The 25,223-nt window shown below is 40.9% G+C and overlaps 2 long non-coding RNA genes across 2 annotated transcripts in view; one reads left to right on the forward strand and one right to left on the reverse strand.

Moving 5' to 3' along the window:
• Positions 1–16,572, forward strand: part of LOC135320508 (uncharacterized) — a 49,361-nt gene extending 32,789 nt beyond the window's left edge. The window contains exons 4-7 of the long non-coding RNA XR_010379676.1: positions 2,778–2,875; positions 6,606–6,849; positions 9,471–9,594; positions 16,269–16,572. This is a non-coding gene — a long non-coding RNA (uncharacterized LOC135320508). The remainder of the gene's footprint in view (positions 1–2,777; positions 2,876–6,605; positions 6,850–9,470; positions 9,595–16,268) is intronic.
• Positions 1–25,223, reverse strand: part of LOC135320512 (uncharacterized) — a 257,975-nt gene that overhangs the window by 186,667 nt on the left and 46,085 nt on the right. The gene's annotated exons all lie outside the window — the stretch shown is intronic.

A 25,223-nucleotide genomic window follows, 5' to 3' on the forward strand; every position in this document is an offset into this window, starting at 1 on the left:
TGCACAAGGCCCCACAGCTAGCATCGGAGCTGGGATCCAGATGCAGGAGTGTGGCTCCAGGAGGGGCTTGTAAACACTCCATCTGCTCTCCCCTGCAGGTGCAAGCCAGCCTCCCGCTGTTACTGTAAATAACATGATGTGGTTCACCTAGTCTTGAAATTCACATTCTTTGTAGCTTTCTCTCTGGGGCAGCCATCAGGAGCAGCCAGGGACCCTGAGTACATGCTTCTGGACTATGACCAAGAAGGTAGATGGAAGGAAAACAGTTTAAAAATGGTACCTTTAATGTGCATTCTTCAGTGGGCAGAAAAATACCTGCCTAGTGAGGAACTGAAGCCTTACCAGCCACGTGCAAATTATGATTCAGACACTCCCGTTGCCCTTGAGTCCACACAGTCAGAACTACAATGGATCAGGGACATGAATCTTGTGCAAATGCAGGGAGTAGGAGTACCTGTCATTTTAAGATCTCAAGGAGTATGAAAAGCATGTGAAGCTTTCATCAGCAGAGACCTGCAGTCACTTCCACTATTTCCCTCAGGGCATGTCCACAGCTTCACTGGTCCTATTCAGAATGAAGATGACAGCTAGCACCTGCTGACCCCTGAATCAGTGATAGGTTCTCCCTTGAAAGGAAGCATATCCCCTTCATGGGTTACAACTAGTTCATAACCTAAATAATTCTATAGATGTAGAAGGGATACTTTCATTGGTTCTGCTATCACAGACTTGTCTCCAAAAGAACATGCCACCAGTTACTCCATTTTCAGCCATTTAAAGATATACTTAACAGGCTTCCTTCTTTAGTGCAGTTTTAGGTTTACAGAAAAATTCACAGAAAGTGGAGTTCCCATATATTCCTTATGCCCTGCACACAGCTGCTCCTGCTGTCAGCATGTTACATTAGTGGATGCACTCATTCTTTTTGACATCCTTCATTCCTCCTCCCCTAAAATTTAACATGCCGGATATTCACGTCTCTTGTGGCATTTACATGAGATTTACATCACTTCTCAGGTTTATGTGAGGTTTACAGCACGTGCATGTTGTCTGTTTAAGCGTAGATTGGGGGCAAGTTTTCTGTGTAAAAATATGATCATTAGTGAGCCTTATGCTGCTGGGCTTTTGGGTTGTCAGGTCCTGTTGACCATTGCTTCAGTTATTGGGATCATTGTCTACGGACTTTCAGTGTTCATTGTATTTTCAGCAGAACTTCCCAAGAACCTGAATGGAAGAGACCCAATCCAGAAGTACCTGACTGTGCAGGTGGGCCACGCCCATCACTGCTTCCCTCATCAGTTTTAACATCATCGTGACCCTGAACGCCATATATGAGAAAGTGGCAATCAAGATGACTGAGTCTGTTAAGCTCCTTCTGCAGCTGAGGTCATTTCTACACCAGTTTTAGAACCAGGTCAAAACAGAGACTTTATCTTTTAGGCACTTCAATTCCAGTACATTACAGTCTTTAGAAAACTTCAAGTGTAAACGTATTTTCTCTAGCCTATATGAGAAGTGAATTAGCTGCAGCTATGCATTAGTAAAAGGGACAAAGATAGCTTTAGAATGTCCAAGCTCTGTGTAAATATGTCAGTGCTTAATAATAATTTCAATTACATTAGATCATGTACCCTATTGTTGAAAGTAAATAGTCTCTCTATTGCAAATAAGTGGAAGAGGGTCGTGGTTCCAGTGGCAGATTTGCTTGTGCGTTACGGAGAGGACAAGTAATCACACTGTTATGTGTCCTCCCCACATGCTGTTCCTGTTAGTGTAGCTCCATTCTCATCAGCTGTGGCTTCTATAACAAATGTTTCTTCTCTCTGGCTTGTATCCCAGCCAGCGGCTTAGCGGCCCTAGTTAACTGCTTCCCACACACTGCATGTGGCTGGGTCGTTCTCCCAGTTGTCTGCTCAGTGGTCATCTTCTGAAAACACTAAGACCAATTCAAATTTTGAACTAGGAGGATGTTTTATGTTCCCCAAATGCTTCTAGCAAGTTGCCCCGTGTTTTGTTTGTTTTCTTCAATAGTCCTACCTTCCTGCCGTTCAGGGAGACAAGAGAATTTCACTTAGCAGGATGTTTAGAAGTAGCTTTCTTTCAACTTACACCTGACAGAGGACAGTTCTTGCCCATTGGATACTGTTGTGCTTATAAATTTTAAGGAACGGGTGACTTTGTTTTTTTTTTGCCTTGTGTGATATTGCATTCATAGTGGGAGAAACTCTTACAACAGTGTGTACAGTTGGAATTAACATAGTAGCTATTTTAAGGAATTCAAAACAGCTTATATGAAAAAAGTGTGAATTGTGTATATATATATATATATATATACATATTTAGCTTGTTAACTCATGTGTCCGTGGCTTTGATTATGGTCTCAAAGCTGTTCACAGTTTTACAGACTTAACTTTTCTTTATTCTAGCTGCAGAGATCCCAAGGACCAGACTGACTGTGGGAACAACCTAGCCATGAAGGTGTTCTTCTTCCAGTTTGTCAAATACTACTCCTCGTGTTTCTACATCACATTCTTTAATGGCAGATTTGTGACTTATCCTGGAGATCTGGTGTATTGGCTGTGAAAATACAGAAATGAAGACGTGTGAATACAGCTTTGTGTTCTGACAGTCTAACCTGTTTCATGTTTTCTCTTAGTTGCCCAATGAAGAGTGTCTTTACTCTCTGTTCCTTAGATTTTTTTAGGCATAAAATAATGACTTTATTTCATGTTACAGCTATCTAAAATTTAAATGAGATTTTCTTTCTAATATTCCAGTGTGACCCAGGTGGCTGTCTCCTTGAACTGATGATGCAGCTGACAATAATCATGGGAGGACAGTCCATCTGGAATAACATACAAGAGGTGTTACTTCCGTGAGTACTAAGTCATGTGATCTTGGGGTGAGAACGGCCCACCCATCCAAGTAATTTTCCTGCATGCCCATCTCTAAAACAGGGGAGACTCTATGCTTATTAAAGCTCTCCAGATAAGATGATCCAGCCAACAGTGTAAACATACCTCCTGTTTAATAATTATGTTTAAATTCCTTCCTTTTTATGTTTAAATTAAATCCTCAAGTGCTATAGTTTCTGCTTATTAGCCCATCACTGGGGACTGACTGATCAGAGCCCGTTGAGAGATGGCCCTTTTTGGGGCCATGAACTAAGTTTTCCCACAACTTCCCGCAACTTTCTCCTCCTTTTATACATGCATTTAAAAATCCATAACAGGAATTTGTTGAGTGCCTAGTATGTGTTAGTCACTGTATTAAATGTTGTACATATATGTGTGTGTGTGTGTACAATTTAATCACCCAAACAATCCTTATTCTTATCTTCCTTTTCAAATGAAGATCCTGTGGCTTAAAGAGGGTAAATGATTTGCCCAAGTTCTCATTGCCAATAAGAGACCACTGTGGGACTCAGATGTAAGACCCTATCTCATGGGATTCATGTTCTTCTAAGAACAGAGACTCTCTTGGTGTCCTAAGGCACAGGGGTACATAATGTTTTAAGAGACACTTGTCTAAAATAATAACTACAGAGGTTTTGACTTACTGTTCTCTTCCTAAAAATGAGAAAAGCAGATGTTAGCAAAGGTCACACTGTCCTTTGGATTTTCACATAAGCCCTATCCCATATCAAAGTGGACAGTCCAGTGTTATCTGCAATTTCTGAACATTTCAAGGAGCTTAGTGTATTCACTTTCTGTTGTAACAAGTATCCCCAAATGACATGGTAGTAGGAAGAAAAAAGAAATAGTCTCCACTAAACAACACAAATTTAACCTTGTAGGGTTCTTGAACGCAGGAGCCTGCTGAAGTCAAAATATTGGCACGGCTGTTTCTGAAGGCCTCAGGGGAAACTGTATGTTTGACTTTTCTGGCTTCCAGAGGCCACCTACGTCTCTTGGCCTGTGACCTCTTTTCCTTCTTTCAAGGTCAGCATGGTTGTGTGCCTCTGACTCTGATCCTGTGGTCAAATCTCCTCTCCTCTCTCCCCTCTTCTGTCTCCCTCTTCCTCATTTAACTACCCTGGTGATTACAATGGGCCCACCTCTATAATCCAGCTCATCTCTCTTAGAGTAGGCTGGTTAGCAACGTTAACCACAACTGCAAACATAGGCCCCCTTTGCCAGGGAATATTACCTCTTCCTATGTTCTGGGGATAAGGACATAGACATATTGGGGGGGGACATTTTTCTGCCCACCACACTAAGCTTTTTAAGATAATTTCTGGCTTTGAGTTTCTGTCCTCATGAAACTGTTGATCTCTCTTCTGTCTTGCCTTCCACAAAAGCATTCTGCTCCTGGCCAACCGAACTGCATTGCTCACCCCTCTCTGTGGTGTCCCCCAAAACCAATTACACAAGCAGATCTTACTGTTGTTTGGAGCATGGAGGAGAAACTCAAACAACTTGAATTTTGAAATAAAATCCTCCATCATTTTACAATCTTCCATGTCACTATAGAAAAATTATTTTTTAACTTCATTTTTTAATTTTTAAACTATTTTAAACTTTGTAACTTTTTTTAAACTTTACTTTTTTTCTTATCATCCTTCATTGTAAGCTCCAGAAACCTGCTACTCTGCCCACCGCATCCAAGTTCCCTTTCACTGTTTCTCCTCCCTTCCCTAACTTTCCTTCACTCTCCCTTATTACCAATTTTCTGTCCATTCTCTTTATAGGGCAGTTAAATTATTTTTTCTTTCCTTCTTTCTGTTTTTGCAGAGTGAACACATTTGTGTGTCAGTGTGTCCTTCCACATTTCTTCACAAGGTCTTCATCTTTCAGCTTCAGGATGGATTACTGTGGTCTGTCTCCAAACAAAGGCATTTCCCTTGTCCCCCAGCTCACCATGCCCCTCAAAAAAAAGATTCTGATCTTTGCTGTGAAATGAATCTTTTTTTTCCCTACTGTGCAGTAGACAACTCTTACCCTGAGCTCACAGTCAGATTTCTCCAGAGGAGTAAAAGTAGCTCATGTGCAAATAATACTACTTTTCTCTGTGAAAAGAAATAGATCAGATAGAGGAAATACTTAACTCAGATTACTCAAAAGCATTTCCTGAAGGAAATAGGTTAATTATTTAACACTAAATTTTGTTGAATCTGGTTATCAGTGAGCTATTTTTACCAATCAAGAAGGATATATTTCCTAAATTGGTACTGAGCAATTCATGTGAAATGAAACTTGCTCACATTAACTAGTTTAAAGTAAAGGATGCATTATAGTATCTGTGGTCTGTTTATACCTTCGCTTAAGTAAGCACATTGTTGTAGGTTCCAGTGAGCTGAACTTTGCCTACATGTATTTCTACTCTGGGCTAAAATATTTAGGGAAAATATTTTGAATTATGTTTCCCTTTTTTGAATACCAGAAATTCTGAATGGTAGCCAAGTTCGAGGGTGGCTTGTGTTTTCCTCACTGCCTCTTCCCTTTGTATAAGGTGCCAGTTTCCTTCTTAATTTTTCATATAAAATCCTAACATACTAAAGATCTATCAATTACTCTTGCTGCCCCAAAACTATACCCATCCTCAAAAATACATCGGAAGGGAAAAGAAAACTTATCAAAGTTAGTGACTATTTTCATGCTATTTAAATATGTCTAAAGGAACATAATGAAATGAATTTTACCATATCTCACCTGCCTCCACCCCCCAATCCCATGTGGGTTTGTTGAGTAGGATTCTGGGAGCAAATGAAGGACAGTGATGCCGTGATCCAGGCTCTCTCTGGGGTCTCCCCAGCACTTGGATCGGCACTTGGTATAAAGTAGGTCTCAGTCCGAGCCAGCTGAGTGAGTGAGTGACTCACAGGCATCGAATGAGTAACATCAGTGAATTAACAGCATTCTTTGTAGGACTCAGAGAATAAGCTGAGTGCCCTATGGCCTTCCCAGCCTCCCGTACTATTTTGATGTTGGGGTCATTTCTGGGAATGTTATTCTGTACTTGACAAAAGTCTAGTACAATTCCAGGGTTAAGTAACTTTCCCTAGGGAAATTTTATGATAAAATATTAAGAAAAATGGTTAAATGCCCAACATGACATAGCACTGTCCTTTGGTGTTTAGATAATGTATGGCTGTAATTTTCTTACTTTATATGCTTTCTACATTTTCCACCGTGTGTACGCAATACTATATAGTAAGAAAATGCAAATATTTAAAAGAGAAAATCTCTCTTCTCCAGATATGATTTGGTTAGAGGATGAGTCAGATAGATATATTAAGAGAATCTTAAATACATGTGTCCATAATTCACTCTTTAAATCCAGGAACAGGAAACTCAGGAATGAAATAGATTAAGAGAATCAAAGATACTTGTATTCAAGATTAGCAAGTAGGAGTGTCCTCAAAAGAAAAGGTGATTATCTATAATTCAGGGATTAAATGTGATAATGAACGTACTAAGACAACATGAAGTAGAAAATGCCACGTGGGAAGCACTGAGTAAAGGGCAATTTACCATGATTATGCCAATATGTGTGGTCAATTCCCAAGCAAATTATTGTGTAACCCCTGCTAGAGGGAGAAAGCTTCCAGCCTTGGCTGAAGAGTGGGGAGGATCCAGTGTCTGTATTTTTTAAAATGTCTACAGGTGTTTCTCATGTGCAAATTGGTATCCCTGCATGAGAACCATAAACCAACAGAAAACCCAAAAGACCGAGGACAATGATGGGTTGCCGACAGCCCAAGCTTTTCTGCCACAGAAGAGTGGTTCCAGTCAGGAAGACTGAGCAAGAGGCTCAGAGTCTTAGCTAAGGACAAGCAAGTCGGGACTTCTAATACGACCTAATGTCATCGACGGGGGAGGGCAGTTCAGCACAAGAAGGGAGCACCAGGTGAGTTAACATGGAAGTTACATCCTGGATCCAAACAGTGATGGATTTGGGTCCCGGAGGGTTAAAGCCCTGCTTCCGTTGGGCATGGACCGCATTCCACAAGAGGCTGAGACAGGAATTATGAGGCAGAGAAAAATTCCCCCAGGGGACTCCCGAGTCTGGGTGCCTGGAAGGGTGATGGACGAGCACGGTCCCAGCTCCACCCGCACCGCAGGGCTCCGAGTGGCTGTGGAGCTGTGCGCTCCCGGCCGGACCTCAGACCTGACTGCAGTGCTCCGGGCTGCGGCCTGGGGAGCGGCATCAGGAGCAGGCTGTCCCCGTCATTCTCGTAGGTGCTGCAGTGACCCCCACCCCGGTGGCCACGGCGTTCCCAAGCCAAGGGTCTAAGTGACTTCAACCTTATTTACAGGTGACCACAGCTGGTTAGCCTGTGCTGCTCAAAAAGAAGATCCCATATGGGGTTTTGATGTGTTAGGGGGTTTGCTAATACCTGGCCTGCTTTGAATCGTTTCATCTTGACAGCAGCCTGGGCAGTCGAAGTTTCACCTCCCAATTTTATTTCAACATTTTTTGTTGAAAGTATAGTTGGTGTACAATATTGTGTTAATTCTTGGTATACAGCATAGTGATTCACATATACATACATATATATATATATATATATTCCTTGTCATATACTTTTCCACTATAGGCTATTAAAAGTTTTTGAATGTCGTTCCCTGTGCTATGCAGTAGGATCTTGTTGTTTGAAACAAAAATTACTAAACAAAGTAACAAAGGAAGCAGACTAAACCTAGCCATGTATACGGCACAGTTGAGTTTATCTCAGGATTTAAATGTGGTTTTGAACTCCAGGATCTCTTTATCAACTTATCTTATGTAAAGTGCCTGTGGAACACTTCTCAGAAAAATGTTTAAAAATCATAAGATTTAGAGAATAAAGAAGGAAGATAATTATACTGAAAAGCAGGTATCAAAATATAGAAATGGGCATTTTGTTATACAGTAATATCTGAATTATTGGAAGGACGTGTTGAATAAGAGGATCCAGTGATGGGTCTACTGACCGCAACATTCTGCCACAGCAGTGAGTGTAAATCAACTTCTGAGATCTGCAACAATTGCATTTTGAATGTAAATAAAGTTAAATAACAAATAAGCCATGAAGTGTGGATTCAGATTCAGGGGTATCACGAGTCCATATCCCCACCCCTTCACAGAGCTCCCTGCTCTTCCCCTAATATCATTGAAAGAATTGGGGAAAGTTTGTGAAGCGAAGGGCATGTTCCATTGCAAAGAAATCTCGTAGCAACCCTGGGAGCATGGCCAGGGAAATTTTAACGCTGAGATCAGAGGCAGTGGGAAACCTAGCAGGGGAAGCTCTTTGCAAGTCACATCATATACTCTGTGTGTGTCCACGTGTGTGTGCATACAGACGTGTGGGCATGTATGATGTATACACCTGCCTTTCGTGTGAAGACGCCTCACTGTCCAAATTTGAAATCCATCCAAACGTGCAGTGCAGTCAGCCGAAGCTCCGCCAGACGCTAAGTTGTCTGTTGTTGCTCTGTCTCTTCTGCTGAACTCCACGAGTAAACCACGCGCCAGCTGTTGCTTTCAGGAACAACAGCTCTGTAGTCTACAGGTCCATGCCTTGTTTCACTGCCAACTCCGAATTCCTTTCAGGACAAATTGCCATTTGAAAAAGGGGGAAGCATTCAGTTGTCCCACAAGCCTCTGAGTGAGGAAAAAATTTAACCTTAGAGACAGCTCTGTGGGACAACATCCAGAAGGGTGCAGAGCACTGGGCTGCGAGTCGAGGCTGTTTCTTTCAAGCTCTGCACTGAATTTGAGGTGGCATGTCACTTCTTTGGCCCTTGATTTGTTCAGCTGAAGTTAGGGTCTTGGACCTGTTCGATCCAATGGTAGAGTATCACTTTTCTGATCAGTGATCCTCCATGGTTCCACAATTCCTTCAGAGGGAAAAATGAACATCCTCACGGCAGCCTCTAAGGCTCCACCCCCCAAAACCACCACTTATTTCCTATTCATTCTGGCCCACACCAGCCTCCATGCTGTCTGTCCAGCGTGAGGGACCTCAAGGCCTGTGATCACTCTTCCCTCTGCCCACACCTTTGCCTCCGTCTTTGCCTTATTCAAAGGTCACTTGCCCCATCCACACTCCTCCCTACCACACATTCCTCGCCCTCCTTTATTTTCCTCTGCAGCACTTATCACCAGCTCACCGACCCTGTATTTCTTTCTTTTACTTATTTTCTCTGACAATTTACAAACTGGAAATGCCATGGTGGATAATAGCAGAGAAATAGGGGGAAAAAACTAATGAGGGTAGGTATCTTCTAAAAGCTAAAGTGCCCACCTGAAAAGGAGGTAGGAGATAAAGTAGTAGTAGTCGTTACAATTTTGGTAAACACAAGGTACGTAGTCAGGACTAGTTTTCACAATACTTGAGTGTAGGTAGGCAGCAATAAAAAGAAATTTATCCTGAAAACAAGAAATTAAATTCTTGGGAAGATGATGTGTTCAGCTTGAAATGTCAGTAATACTTTTATGATCTTGGTCTGATAATATCTTGCTTTATAATTTGATCTGTTTGACAGCTGGGTCATGAATCTAATGATGCCACAGTTTCGGAAGCAGAACAGACCACCCCACGATGGGAATGGGACAACCATCTGTATCCAACGGGCAAACTGGGGTTATTTTATGAATACCCTGAAATGAGTAAGTCATCAGTGGGGATTTCTGTGCTGTCGGTTATACTAGAATATGCTTTGGGTCTCAGAAGCATCGGTTACCGAGCCAAACAAAGACCTAGCATACCGAAACGGATCCCGCTTTTCTCAATTAGATGCAATTATGCAGTCAGGCTTTCAAATAGGTTGCCTGTGTATATCTTTGTCAATATTTATGTTGTACAATGCTGAAGGTTTACTGCCAAGGAATGAAATGGAATACTCATTCAGGTAATTCTCCATCATTGATTCTCAGATCCTTCTGGTCATGTCGTCTAAGGATGAACTCAGAACCGTTACTAGATGTGACTCAGCACGGGCTGCAGCCCGTGTGGCACAGCTGTTGGCTGATATCCTTCTAAACAGAGTCATGTGAGCCCGCCAGCCTGTGCAGAAAGCCCGCAAGAGCATCCTGCCTCATGGCAGCAAGGGTCACAGGGTCACCCCTTCCACACCTCACACCTGCCTTTGACATTTTTCCTATTTCTTCTGGCCGATGGTTTCAGCCTGGTTCCTTGAGTCACCTCATGGCACATCACTGGCTTGAATTCAGGATGAATTTGCTGATCTGGAGTATTGGTAGAACACAGATCCCCTCCTTCTCCAATGTCTTTGTCCATTTCTGTAAATTTGCTTGGCCTTTGTTTCTCTTTGTTTGAACTTGGTTTTGAGCTCTCGGTTGCCTTTAAATTGTTGCATCTCAAAATAGATTTCCCTAGGAAACTTCAACTTTTCTATTATGCATGGCGCACTTTTATCTACTAGAAGGCTGATGATGTGCACGTTTTGTATCTGAGACCTTTGAGCTCACCACTGCCTTGAATTACTTTTTTTTTTTAAGCTTAGGAGACAGGAAAGTATTTTTGTCAATAGGCTTTGCATTTATGCATGCCGGTTCATGTCTGCAAGACACCCCATTGGGCTTCCTGTTTATAAGTCTACAGAAAGAGGGAGTTTTCTTTTTCCTAAATTACATGCTATATATATAATAATTGCTTTTAAAATATATAATATACATAGAAAAGCATCTGATTCCCTCGGTGAATGAAAGGTCATTTTGTGTCATCTTCAGTCAGCTATGCTTTGTGGCCTGGTGTCTGATTTGAGTTTCATCTTTGCTTTTGTTGTGCTTAGTGACCAGGTTCGATTAAGGGTGCAGCTCCTGTCCCTGGTGTAGAAATTATGTTCGTTTTTTCTGCTTATTTTCAAAAGGACTTTAATCCAATGACCTGTTATTCCAAAATGAGTCATAATTGTAAATATTTCTTATTGGGGCTATTATCAGCATTAATAATAACAACAACATTCTGAGGGCAGCATATCATTTGGTATTTTAACACACACGAAAAAAGCCTTGGAAAATAGTTATTTTTCTAGTTAAGTCAAATAAAGGTCATTGAAAGGAAAAGTTGCACGCTTTTGGGAGAAATGGATAGGACTTTTAGAACTTTATAGTCTCATTAAAATACTAATTAAATAATTCAGCCTAACTCTACCCTACATAACAGGATGGAGTAACAGCTATTCTAGAGAGATTGTTCAGATTTATTCGTTTTCCTATTCTCTAAATAATCCCTAACGAATTAGAAATTTCAATCCATTTTTGAGAGTAGGCAGTCTGTTATTCTGTATTCAACGCTGGAGTGAAACTTATTTTGTGTTCTTTTCGTTCATGGGAGATAGGATTTCCAAGTGCTTTTTGAATTATTTTTGTTCCTCTCAAATAAAGTGCCTTTGGTGGTGATCTCCTGACCTCAGTTTCCTCCTCCCAGTTTTCCCCATGATCATTAATGACACCCAACCTGCCTTTTTAGTTAGGCCTCTTAGCTGCTGAAGGGGAACAGCTTCTGACAGATGACCCTGGAGCCCTCCACCCTTGCTTCTTTAGGCCTCGCACCCTGCCACCATCCCTAGTCTCCTTCGCCAGAAGTATCTTTCTCTGCTTTTCTGCCTGGAAGGGCTCTTGCCAAGCCTTGGCAGCAAACCCTCAACTTTTTAGAGATTTTCTGCTCTCCTTTCTAAGCATGAATTGCAGTTGATTCTTGTCTTGATGGTGCGTGATCATGTCTGTGTCCATTGCGCTCCCCGGCTGGACTGATCCTGTCGGAGGCAATAGTCAGGCTTTTCATCTTCCCGTGCATGTCTGAAGCACCACAGCCTGGACCCTGGTTCTCATACGTGTTTAAGTGACTTGAGCTTGGAGTTTCAATGCACTCACATACAACTGTTAGATGAGTTGGCGGTAACATTGCCCCCAAGGCCCCCACAAGTTTCTATAGGGCATATGTTTTTTTCTGAGTGAAATTTCTCTTTTATTTGTTCTAGTGATTTCCCCACTGTCCTTTGAGATTATTGGAGTAACCCTGAGTTATTAACCACAATAGCTCACCCCCAGAAGCAAAAGATCCTGCTGTTTGAGAACTCAGACACGGGACATAAGAGAAATAATCTATCAGTCTTAAAATCTGGAAGCCATAAGATACCATTTTGTACTTAGAGCACCCACAGCACAAACACCAGTCTCTCAAGAACTTGGCGCTGCCTTCCCAGAGGGCGGGTGCCGTAAGTGAAATGCAGTAAGTGATGAAGTGAGAGCTCTTCGTCTCTGGTACTGCCTTTTCCATCCTTGCTGTGTTAACTTGATCTTCCCTTCATTTATTATGTTCTCTATTTAATTTACTGCATTTAATATCAGTTGTTCTTCAACATCTCCTTGCACCCGCCCCCTCCATTCCCTCTCTCTCCAGTGCTCTCCCACCCACGCCTCTCCTGCGCTCTCCAGGACCGCCTTTCTCCCCCACGCCCTTACCTCTGTTCTGTCTGCTCACCACCTGCATTGACATTTCCTTAACTCCGCAGAATGAACTTTCCAAAATGGCAGCTGAGTTACTGGGGGGGATTGTAGACCTCTCATCTCTTTACTGATTCATTCGTTTATCTATCCAACAAACACTGAGCACCTGCTATGCCAAACACTGTATCAACTGCTGGGGAGACCAAGACAGGTAAGACATGGTGTCTGCACTCTGCAGGGCAGGCGAGACTTGGCGAGTAGTTGATGGAATGCTAAGCAGGTGAACACACATTGGACTTCATAGAGCTGGAAATATTTGAACTGAATTTTGAAAGGTGAAAGGAAGTTAGCTCTCTAATGTGTGGTAGAGGGAGTGGACACTTCATGCAGAGAGGTAGAGACATATAAGAGTACACGGCATGAAGCGGCTTGGCCAGACTGAAGAACAACAAGTAGGGTTAGAACAAAGTATCCACAGGTGGGAATATCAGGTGCACAAGGCCTCTGTCATGATGGGTCTTGTGTGCTTAGACTTGAATGTATCCTTAAAAAAACAGCGCTATATTGGAATATATGTAAGCAAGAGAATTGCATAATGATTATGTTAAAGAAGATCTGGTTATACTGGCAGCAGAATGGAAAATAATATTTTTGGGAGGAGGCCCATATTTTGGTGGGAAAGGATATTTCGGGGGCCACTCCAGGTAATCCAGACAAGTGGCACATGCCTGCAGAGAGGCCCTGGGCAGAGGGATAGAGACGTGGGCGGCAGAAGTGGTGACTGCTGCAGAGGGGACTGCAGGGCCGCGGCGGCGGGCCACAGAGCTGCTGAGGTGACTTTCCAGTGACCCATCTGGAGAGCGGATCTGCAGGGGGAGTGTAAGGGGAGGAGATGGTTTCCAGGAGATTGTTCTGTGTGTGGCATTTTGATTGCAAAGTGTCTATGGGACATCTGAGGAGTGATGCCCGTTGTTAAGCTGGATTCAACAGTCAGGAGCTCAGAGGAGCTGCGGGTGAGGCCGTGGGGGCGATTCATTCCTGCCAAGTGAAGGATTGAGGACGAGGCCCTGGGGAAAAGGGCCATGTACATGGCACATGGGAGAAGAGAAATCCAGCAAGAGAAAGAATAATATCAGAGCAGTTGGGAGAAACTAGTTGAGGCAACACAGAGAAGGCTGTAACTTGGCTTCAGAGGGATTTGAACACTGACTAAAAGGAGCATAGTGAGAAAGGGTGTGTGTGTGGGGCAAAAAAGCAAGAGCTAAAACCCAGCTTTAATTGCCAAGACTGGGGAAAAGTCAGAGGAGGACTATACTTAGGTAGACTTTAAAAAACAGATCTGTGTGTATCTGTGTGTGTGCATATGTGCACACACAATTTTCTGTCTGGGCTTTTTAAATTTATTTAAGTAAAACAAAAATTAAGGGGGGAAAATATTCCACTGAGAGGAAAATATTTGTCCACGGCAAAAGCTAACTGGTAATCAAATAAATAGGAGCTGGAAGTGCCGACTAGTTTGAAACACGCAGCCACCGGCAGTGCAACTCCTGTCTCAGTGCTGCGATGAGGGCCGTGGGGGATGCAGGGCTCTGAGCCCTGGAGAAGTCTTCAGCGCAGGTACTTCTCCAAGAAACTGGACTTTAAAGGGAAGAAGAAAGTGTAGAAAGTATCAGAGAGCAACACAGGACCGTGAGAGAGGGTTGGGCGAGGGTTAGTTTTGTTTTACAGTGGGCGTTTCTGGCCTTGCTGAGTTGCTGGGCCTTTGCTCTTTTTGGTCTTTGCTCCAAAAGCTTTTTAGAAAGTTCTTCTCGCTTGAAAATCTGAACAGATTAAATCATGTTGGGTTATTTCTGGTGTTTTATTTTTTAATTAAAAAATTATCTGGAATTTATTTTAATGTCATAAATGAGGACACTGTACCAGGTCTTCCAATGATTTAGCTAATTACTGCAGTACTTGAATCCACTGATTTGAAGTGTCAGTTTTATAATATTACTAAAATCTCACAAATATCCACGTCTATTCTTGAAATGTAATCTATTTCATTCATACTCTCAGTGCACTATTTCTATAATGTTTCCATGAACATAGATTAATACCTCCTAGAGTTGGTCCTGTTTTATCCTTTTCCAGAATGTCTCTAATACTACAAATTCAAACATCCCTCCTCATTATTTTATTTGTATATATGGGTATATTTCTGGAATACATTTAGGATCACCTTTCAGATTTTTTTCTTAAATCCATTTGGGAATATTAACTAAATTTGCATTCAGATACTAAATTTATTTTGAAGAAAAAATGTTCTATGTCCCCCAAATTTGAGTCTGCCCACTGAAGAGGGTGGTGCATTCTACTGTTCATTCAATCATCTTTTTTTTTTCTTTTTTTAAATCATTTATCAGAATCTTCTTAATATTTTTCATTAATTTATTTCTGAATAGTCTGTGCCTGCTTTGTCATTATAAAATGATATCTTTTCTGGGTTTTGATCTGGGTTGATTGCTAATAAACTCATAATTTCTGGCTTCTCTTGAATAAGAAGGAGATCTGACACTGTGAGGCCCTATTTCCAATATGGTGATGGTGAGCATTGCGTTTCCTTAGGATGTCCACTTGCCAATTTGCCAGTGGCTGCACCCACTCCAAGCATTTCTGCTACTTACCTGCCCCCGTAGGCAGATGAGCTCATGTAGGGTTAGGTGGGTTATGGACACAGATACTGACATCAATGCTGCCACGCTGCTGACCCTGTGGCGTCACTAACTCTGGTTCTTGCTCTCTGACCTCCCTGAATATGACAGCTCCTTTTGGGCTGTGGACCTACTGCATCTTTCCAGCACTGTCGGCTTTTCTGCAACACACGCCTGCCTCTCAGGTCAGAAGCAAATGTCAGCTCCTCCTACCCATCCACCCCATTCACGGTCTTGCCGTTCCTGGCCAGAGTGGTCCCTACCCCTTGACTGAGCAGTAACACTAAAGGGACTATAAATTTGCCTCTCATCCACTGTCTTAGTTACATACCTGTGCTAGTTTACTTTAAAGGTCTGCCAGTTAGGAGGGGAGGGTCTAAAAGTCTTTTAGATCTCTGACCTTATCATTTCTAACCACTCCCCCACCCTATGGAACAGCTTACCACAGATCTCTGCTGCCCCATCTGTAGCATTGCCCTGTAAATTACACACAGAGAGAAAAGAACTTCTAAGCCACCACCATAACTTTGACTTCCTGTGACCACACAGACCATAGAAATATCAAGATAAAAATTCCTGAAGAAGAATATTTTGCTTAGGAAGACACTTTAATTGCATACCTTTCTGTGACTTGTAATAACTTCATAGACCCTCTGAATGTGCTGCACTCACTTTCCCAGACTCAAGGGAGCTTGCTCACTTGCCTATATTCAGTGTATTTCCTCCAACATTCTCTATGCATAGCTTTCCCAAAGGTACATTTCTTATTTCTATTTAAATTGTTAGATACATCCACAATATTCTTTTTTTAATCCTCAAATACAAATCATCTTCCAAGATTGTATTATTTCAACACTGAGAGTGAATAATATGCTTCGAGATTCCAAAGTTTATTATGAGCAAATAATTATGGTTGGTTGAAGATTTTTAAGTATGTTATTCCTACTAAGGGTATATATGTGAAAGAAACAGGTTGTAATGAGTCTTCTTCCCAGAGATTTTATATTTGCCTTTTGTTTGGATTCTTTCACTGTTGAACATTATTATTACCATGAACTTCTTTTCTCTTTGGGATTTAGTTCACCATTTTCCCCTCTCTCTTTACAGGAGTAAAAGAATTTATGTTGTCCTTCCATCCATCCACCACTTCATGTTTTGTGTCCATTCCTTCAACAGGTATTCAGTTTGGGTTCACCACAGTATATGTGGCCTCTTTCCAGTGGCCCCTCTGTTGGCTCTGGAGAACAATATATTGGAAATCAGAGTGGGTACGTGGAACCTTGACTACCCAGTATAGATGCATTGTGCCAGAAAGCCCAGAACATCGCAGCATGGCAGCCCACCATGCAAGGAACTGCAATTCTGGCTTTGGTGGACCAATGTGAATAAAAAGGCTTCATTGGGTGAAGACTTAGAAAAGTCCAAAAATGCATTGGTGTTGTTTCCTAAGGAATCTAGTGTTGGGTACTGTTTAATATGAGAGGGAGATGCTAGCACTATCATCGTTATAAACAACATAGTTGTTGTAACTGTAATTGTTATTATTTTTAATATATTTTCTTTATAATTATTATTTGTGACTTACAAGACCCTTACAGAGGCAGTTGTTAAGGAGCGTGGCCGTTATACTGTTGCTGAAGTGTTAATTCAGTAGAAGCATGGTAATAGCATTAATAAGTACTCACTCTTTTGATCCTCACATTGACTATAAAGGTCACCCAGCAGTGCTTGTATAATGGAGATAGAAATCTATCCGTTTAAGTGTTTGTAGAACTTAAAATAAGAGCAGACATTCCACCGCATTTGACCATATATTCCAGACTATCAGTTTAAAATAGGAACTACCTGATGAGGCCATAGAAACACTTTGTGCATCCCCAATCATTCACTACCTTCCTGGTCCCCTGGGGCAGCGGTTCTTCCAGAAGGTGGCCCCATCTCTCCTCCCCACCCCACTCTTGGCCTTTGATAACAACTGTTGGTCATTAGCTAAGCATCCTCATGTCCTGCATGTGTCTGAGCTGTGAGGGAACAGAACTCAGCTGTTTACAAACTGTATTGACTATGACCAGTATGAACAGCCTCTCTCCTTCCCTGCCCACAACCCCACAGTGCAACACGGGGCTCACAACCACAGCGATTCCCATGCCAGCCCATCAGGGAACCTTCTTCCCTAGAAATATTCTTACAACCAGGGCTGTTTCCTCCCTTACTTCACTGCCAGTTTCACTCCCAAGTTACAGTCCCCAACAAAAGGCTATCCCAGTTTGAATTTCTTAATCAAGTCGCATTGACCCTGAGTACCTGGCATTTTCACATGAGCACTCATAGAAATAGAACAGGGCCTGGCAGTGGCTGTGGGCCAGGCTCCTGGGTGAGGGGACTTGGTTCTGTAGCCTGGCCCGAGCTAAGCTCCCAGCACGGCGTCTTCCCATCTGCATTATTTCGGGCCAGGCTTCAACAGTTCAGAGTTTCATTTTATCATCTGCAAACATAATAATTCCCTGCTGCATATTTTAAGACTGTTATGTACCACAAAGGGTGCTTAGGGAATTCAGTGAGTCAATGCATGGAAGTCACATAACCTGGTCCTCAGGAAATGTTAGTTATCTTCATTATGCACCATCGATAAAATTGGCTCACAGACTCGGCCAGGTATCAAAGCTACAGGCACAGGAATTTGACAATGTTTTACTGTCTGGATCATAGTCACAATTTTACACAGTAAAACAAGCTACCTGGGACCACCCAGCTGTCAGCCCACCCGACTCCCCACCCCATGATCCCTCAATTTATCTGATTTGCTTGCTACCCCTACTTTTTGGAGAAAGTTGGCAAATCACAGTCAATGGCTGCTAGGTTATGTCCATTCCCATTCACTCAAATTGCCCCATTTTCAGTATCCACTGTGCTGCAAAACATAGACTAATGTTCAGAAATATGACAGCAAGGCCTTTCCCGTTCCACAGTCAGAGAACTACGAATCTGTCATGTTTAATATGCCATGTGACACTAAGCAAGGCAGGAAAACAGGCTCCTGTGCTTTAAGAAAGTTTTTAACAATGACGTTTGAAACTAAAAGTGTTTTTTTTTTGACCTTCAGCTAACCAGAATATTCAATTGACTCCTATTACCCATTACTCAGATGTCCTGGTTTGATTGTATTAGGCAATTTTTCCTCATCTCCCCAGCATGATTTGGCTCCATCAGCACAGATGGAGTGTCTCCAAGGCTGCTCCGTGTGCATGGGCGTGTGAGTGCACACATGTGCACCCACTGAATGGTGCCACTGATTCATATCCAGGAGTTGTTCTGTCTTATAACTCAAGCATTGCTTTATTATATCCTAGAAAACTGCTTTTAGATCATTGATTGAACTATAGACCATCCTTTTGCCCACATTAGGAATTGACATCTTCCAAGACACAGGTCCTATGTGTTTGTATATATGTATAAGTAAGAATTAAATATGTATGTCATCCCCTCACATATTTAATTTGTGCCTTCCCAATTGAATGTGCACAGTAAAGGCTAACTTCCCATAACAGAAGAACTTTTAGGAAGTAAGAAGAATGAATTAGCCACCAGGGAGAAGACAGGATATCAAGCAGGAGTTTGGTATAAAGTCATTTATTCTAAAGCTGCTCTGGCTCAATAAATAAGTGGAAATGACATTGTTGTATCATGGCAGAGCATCTGAAATTGAAGACCAATTTTAATTTACTTTGATATAAGTGGAAAATTGTGTCAGAACAGCATGGGAAATGAAGAACACTGCATCTATCTGTACTCCTGAAGTGTGTTTCAGAGCTGCTCAATTTTGAGGAAAATTATCTTTTCTGGAGACAATCGAATTATTTTCATTTTTGGAATTATTGTAGCTTCCAGAAGCACATCAGCAGGTGATTCTGTAAAAGTCTAGAGTTGACTTAAATAGCAGGAAATTTTAGCCTATTGAAATCAGGAGAAGTGAAATGTTTTTGCATACCACCACCACTACAACCACCACCACCAGGCAAGCACTTGTACACCCAGAGAGATTTCACATCAGAGGGAATAACAAAGCTGGTTCTGTTACCGAGGCCAAACTTGTTCTGCTCACTGCAAAACAGTGATAAATAAATAAATCAGGAGACAAGGTTTTGGGGCAAGGAATAGTAACTTTATTCAGAAAACTGGCAGACCAAGAAGATGGGGGACTAATATCCTGGAGAATCATCTTTCCCAAGTCAGAATTAAGGCTCCTTTTGAACTAAAAAGGGGAAGGGGTGTGGTTGGTTGTGCAAACTTCTTGCTGCCGGCATTCTTTGTTCTTGCAGCCATCCATGTGGCTCAGGCTATTGTGTCCCTGTAAGCCTGCAACAAAACAAAGGTTATTCTCTATTTTGCAACTTACCATCTCTGCGTAAGTGCAGAAGTGCTAACATCCTTAAAGGTCAGAGCCCCGAGAATAGGCTTTCCTGTACGTTTTAGGCTAAAGGAAACGTTGTTTTACAAAAGGTTCAGAGCCAGCAAGATTAAGCCTGGAAAACAGGTCACAGGGCTTCAAACTGAAGGAACAGATCCAATATGCCGTCAGATTTGTTCTCAATTACAGTTTTAGTTAGGGGAAATTTTGCAGCAGAAAATCCCCTCAGTTGTTTTTCTTGCTTTGCCTGAGATCTTGTTTGTTGGCTTGTGGTCTCATGGTGTCAAAACCGTATGTTAAGATGAGTACTATTAAAATCATATGGTGCAGAAAACATATCTATTCTGCTTCAAAAGATGACTGAAACATTTAGCTTTGTTTATTCCCATAGAATTTGGATTGAATCTATTCTCGACTTCCTTCTTCTTCAAACCAGTTTTTTACTGGAGGGTTTAAAGCCCAAATTAAAGAATTTTGGAGAAGACTCATGTAATTTATAAGACGTTTACTTCCGAATTTAAGACTGACCCATACTTGTACTTTTAATCAAGGAACACAATAAACTTTTTTAGTCGATCATTTATGACGTTTTATACTTTGTTCATGTAATCTTTTGGAAGTTGAGAGGCTTAGACAATTGATATAACAGAACAGGTATCATTGCTCAACACTGTGAATGAAAGAATCCCAGTAGAGTTTCCTGAAAGTATATTTTATTAAAAATAATAAAGAATTCTTGCTCTCTAATAAAGCAACAGACAGAAGCACATACTGAGTGTTTAAAATAAATAATACTATGGGAAAAATTATCTAAGCAACTCAAGATAGTATAGAGAAAAAGTATGAACTTGAAGGAAAATACATATTGTGCAATTAATATCTTATTTTTAAGAAGCAAATGATAAAAAATACCCAATTTTTAAATGATTTATCGAAAAAGGAGTTATATAAAGCCAACTTATTTTCATAAGTGTTACATAAAATAGGGCTATCTAAATCTATATTATTAAAGAATAAAATATATGCAATATATCTCCAAGGTTAATTGATTTTCATAATATTATAATTTTTCAAAATATAACTTACATATACATATCCAAGCAGCTCTTGAGATAAACACTGTACCCTAGTATACAGTTATACCTATTCCACATAAAAAATGAAAAGGCAAGGATAATGCCCTTGCTTACGAACTGCCACTGGACTTCTGGATATTCCTTTAGGTTAAAGACCAAAAGCAAAGTAACTAGTCTACTTTGAAGCGGTCACTAAAGATTTTAAGATATTCAATATCTATATCCAGTTACAGGAAAGACTTAAGTTTTCTGAGGTTTAAAAAAAAAGAAATCAACTGCTGAAAACGAAATTCTGTAATGTCTCATGGCCATAACTATAAAGGCTCTAAATTAATGCTCCCTTAATTGTTTTTTTTCAAGCACACGTCATGATCATCACTTTCAAATTCCATTTATGCTAGATGAACGAACGTCTCCCCACATGCTCAATTCTGAGAGTTAAGTGTGTGTGAAAGCCGTCAGTCACCTACCTTATTGGGAAAACACAGTTTCATTTAAGTGGGAAACAACAATACATACATACATATGGGGAGGAACAAGTTCCAACTGGGAATTACAGTGAAAACTGCAGGAACTTAAAATCGGCAGAGGAAACATACTGAGAATCCAGAGTAAGTGTTTTAACTGCAACCCACTCCCTTAGGCTAGATGAACGAACGTCTTTCCACATGATCAATTCTGAGATTTAAGTGTGTGTGAAAAAAGTCAATCACGTAGCTTGTTGGGAACACAGCTTCTTTTCAGTGGGAAAATACACTATATACATATATATGAGGAAGTTCTAGCTGGAAATCTGTTTTACAGTAAAAACTGCATGAACTTCCAACAGGCACTAGGAAACATACTGAAACCAGTGTAAGTGATTCTACTGAATCTCACTTCATTTCAGCTAGATGAACGAATGTCTCTCCACATGCTATGGTCTGAGATATAAGTGTGTGTGAAAGCCGATATTCACTTAGCTCGTTAGGAACACAAATTTCTTTTCAGTTGGATTCTACACTACATAAACATATATTTATCGTTACTACCTCGAACTCGGGTTTACAGTGAAAATTGCATGAATTAAAAAACGGAATTTGGAAACAGAATGAGAAAACAGAGTAAGTGATCCTACAGCATCCAATTCCGTTTGTGCTACATGAAAGAACATCTCTACAAATGCTCAGTTCTCAGGTATAATTGTGTGTGTCGCCGTCCATCATCTAGCTTCTTGGGAACATAATTTTTCTTTAATTTGGAAGCTACACGACAGAGATATATGTGGGGAGGTGCAAGCTCCAACTCGGTTTTACACTGAAAACTGCATGAACTTCAAAACGGCACTAGGAAAAATACTGAGAAACCACAGTAAGGGATTTTACAGCAACCCATTTCCTTTGAGCTAGGTGAACGAACGTCTCGCCACATGATCAGTTCTAAGAGATAAGTATGTGTGAAAGACGACATTCACATAGTTGGATGGAAAAAAAGTTTCTTTTCAGTTGGAAAAAACAAAATATATATATGTGCGGAGGTACAAGATCCAACAGGGTTTTAAGGTGAAAACTGCATTAATTTCAAACCAGCACTAGGAAACATATTGAGAAAGCAGAGTAAGTGTTTCTATGGCAACCACTTCCATTTCAGCTAAATTATCGAACGTCACTCCACAAGCTCAGTTTCGAAAGGTAAATTTGTGTGAAAGCCGTCCTTCACCTAGACTATAGGGAACATACAGCTCCATTTCAGTTGGAAATTACACTCCATACCTATATATGGGGTGTTTCTACCTCCAACACGGTATTACAGTGAAAAATTTAAAGTTTAAACCGGAAATAGGAAACAGACTGAGTAACCAGAGTAAGTGTTTCTCAATCAAACCGTTCCCTCTGTGCTAGATGAACGAACGTTTCTACACATGCTCACTTGTAAGAGTTAAGTGTGTGTGAAAGCCGAACTTCACCTAGCTTGGTGGGAACACACAGATTCTTTTCAGTTGCAAATTCCAATCCATACATATATATGGGGAGGTACTAGCTAGATCTCTGTTTTACAGTGAAAACTGCAGGAAATTCAAACCGGCACTAGGAAACAGCCTGAGAAACCAGAGTATTTCCTTCTCCTGCAAACCGTTCGCATTGTGCTACATGAAAGAAAGTCTCTCAACATACTCAGTTCTGAGAGATAATTGTGGGTGAAAGCCGTCCTTCAACTATCTTGTTGGGAACATAAAGTTTATTTCAGTAAGAAACTACATTATATACATAAATATGTTGTATTAGCTCCAACACGGGTTTACAGTGAAAACTGCAGGAACATCAAACCGGCAGTAGGAAACAGACTGAGAAAACAGAGTAAGTGTTTATCCTGAAAACAGTTCCTTTCTACTACATGAGCGAAAGTCTCTCCACATGCTCAGTTCTGAAAGATAACTGTGTGTGAAAGCCGTACTTCATCTATCTTGTTGGGAACACAAAGTTTCTTTTCAGTTGCTAAATACACTATACACATATATATGAGGAAGTACTACCCCAACTCAGTTTTAAAGTGAAAACTGCAGGGATTTTAAACCGGCAATATGAAACAGACTGAGATACCAGAGTAATTATTTCTTCTGTAAATGGTTCCCTTTGTGCTAGATGAACGAACGTCTCTCCACATGGTCTTTTCGTAGAGATAAGTGCATGTGAAAGCCGCCCTTCACATAACTTGTTGGCAACACAATGTTTCTTTTCATTTGAAAACTACACTACTAACACATATATGGGGAGGTAGTAGTTCCAACTCGGTTTTACAGTGAAAACTGCAGGAATTTCAAACTGACAGAATGAAAAAACTTAGAAAGCAAAGTGTTTCTCCTATAACACGTTCACTTCGTGCTAGATGAACGAAAGTCTCTCAAAATGCTCAGTTCTTTGAGATAAGTATGTGTGAAATGCGCACTTTACCTAAGTTGTTGGGAAGACAAAGGTTCTTTACAGTTAGAAATTACACTACGTATATTTGTATTTGTGGAGGTACTAGCTTCAACTCTGTTTTCAGTGAAAACTGCAGGAACTTGAAACAGGCACTAGGAAACTGAGAAACCAGAGAAAGTGTTTCACCTGCAAACCTTTCCCTTTGTTCTCGGTGAAAGAACATCTCTCCACATGCTCAGTAGTGAGAGATAATTTGTGTGGAAGCCGTCCTTCACATAACTTGTTGGGAACTTAAAGTTTCCTTTCATTCGGAATCTACACTATATACATATATATGTTGAGGCACTAGCTCCAACTCGGTTTTACAGTGAATATTGCAGGAACCTCAAACCGGCACTAGGAAACTGACTGACAATACACAGTGGGTGTTTCTTGTGCACCTGTCCTGTTTGTACTATATGAAATAAAGTCTCTCGACATGCTCATTTCTGAGAGATATTTGTGTGTGTAATCCATCCTTCACCTAGCTTGTTGGGAAGACAAATATTCCTTTCAGTTGGAGAATACACTACATACATATATATGGGTATGTAATAGCTCAAACTCGGATTTACAGTGAAAACTGCAGGAACATCAAACCGGAACTAGGAAACAGACTGAGAAAGCAGAGTAAGTGTTCCTCCTGCATCCACTTCCCTTTGTGCTAGATGAACGAACGTCTCTCCAAATGCTCATTTCTGAGAGATAAGTGTATGGGAAAGCCGCCCTTCACCTAGCTTGTCGGTAACACAAAGGTTCTTTTTAGTTGGAAACTACACTACATACATATATATGGGGAGTTAATAGCTCAAACTCAGATTTACAGTGAAATCTGCAGGAATTTCATTCCGGCACTACAAAACAGTCTGAGAAACCAGAGTAGTTGTTTGTCCTGCAATCCGTCCCCTTTGTTCTAGATGAAAGAACTTCTCTCCACATGCTCATTTCTCAGATAATGGTGTGTGAAAGCCGTCCTTCCCCTAGCTTGTAGGAAACACAAAATTCTTTACAGTTGCAATCTATTCTCCATACATATATATGGGGAGTTACTAGCTCCAACTCGGTTTTACATTGAAAACCGCATGAACTTCAAACAGGCACTAGGAGACAGACTGAGAAACCAGAATATTTCTTTCTTCTAGAAACCACTCCCTTTAAGCTAAATGAACGAACGTCTGTCTATATGTTTAATACTGAGTGTTAAATGTGTGGGAAGTCTTCTATCTTCTAGCTCTTTTGGAACACATTTTCTTTTCAGTGGGTAAATGCACTGCATAAATATATATGTGGAATTACTATCTCCAACTCGGCTTTACAGAGTAAACTTCATGAATTTCTAAAGGGCATTAGGGAAAAATTCTGAGAAACCAGTGTAATTTTTTCTGCTACAATCCATTCCATTATTGCTAGATGAAACATCGTCTCACCACATGCTCTATTCTGAGACATAAATGATTTTGCAAGCCATCAAAAACCTTACTTGTTTGGAACACATTTTGTTTTCATTGGGTATCTACACTACATGCATACATGTGGGGAGGTATAGCTCCAACTCTGTTTTACAGGGAAACTGCATTAATTTCCAAGCGGCACTAGGAAACATAATGTGAGTCCAGGGTAAGTGTTTCTATTTCAACCCTTTACCTTTGTGTAGATGAACGAATGTCTCTCCACTTGCTCAATTCTGAGAGTTAAGTGTGTGGGAAAC

This window comes from Camelus dromedarius, unplaced genomic scaffold, assembly GCF_036321535.1.
Source record: "Camelus dromedarius isolate mCamDro1 unplaced genomic scaffold, mCamDro1.pat HAP1_SCAFFOLD_176, whole genome shotgun sequence".
Lineage (NCBI taxonomy): Eukaryota > Metazoa > Chordata > Mammalia > Artiodactyla > Camelidae > Camelus > Camelus dromedarius.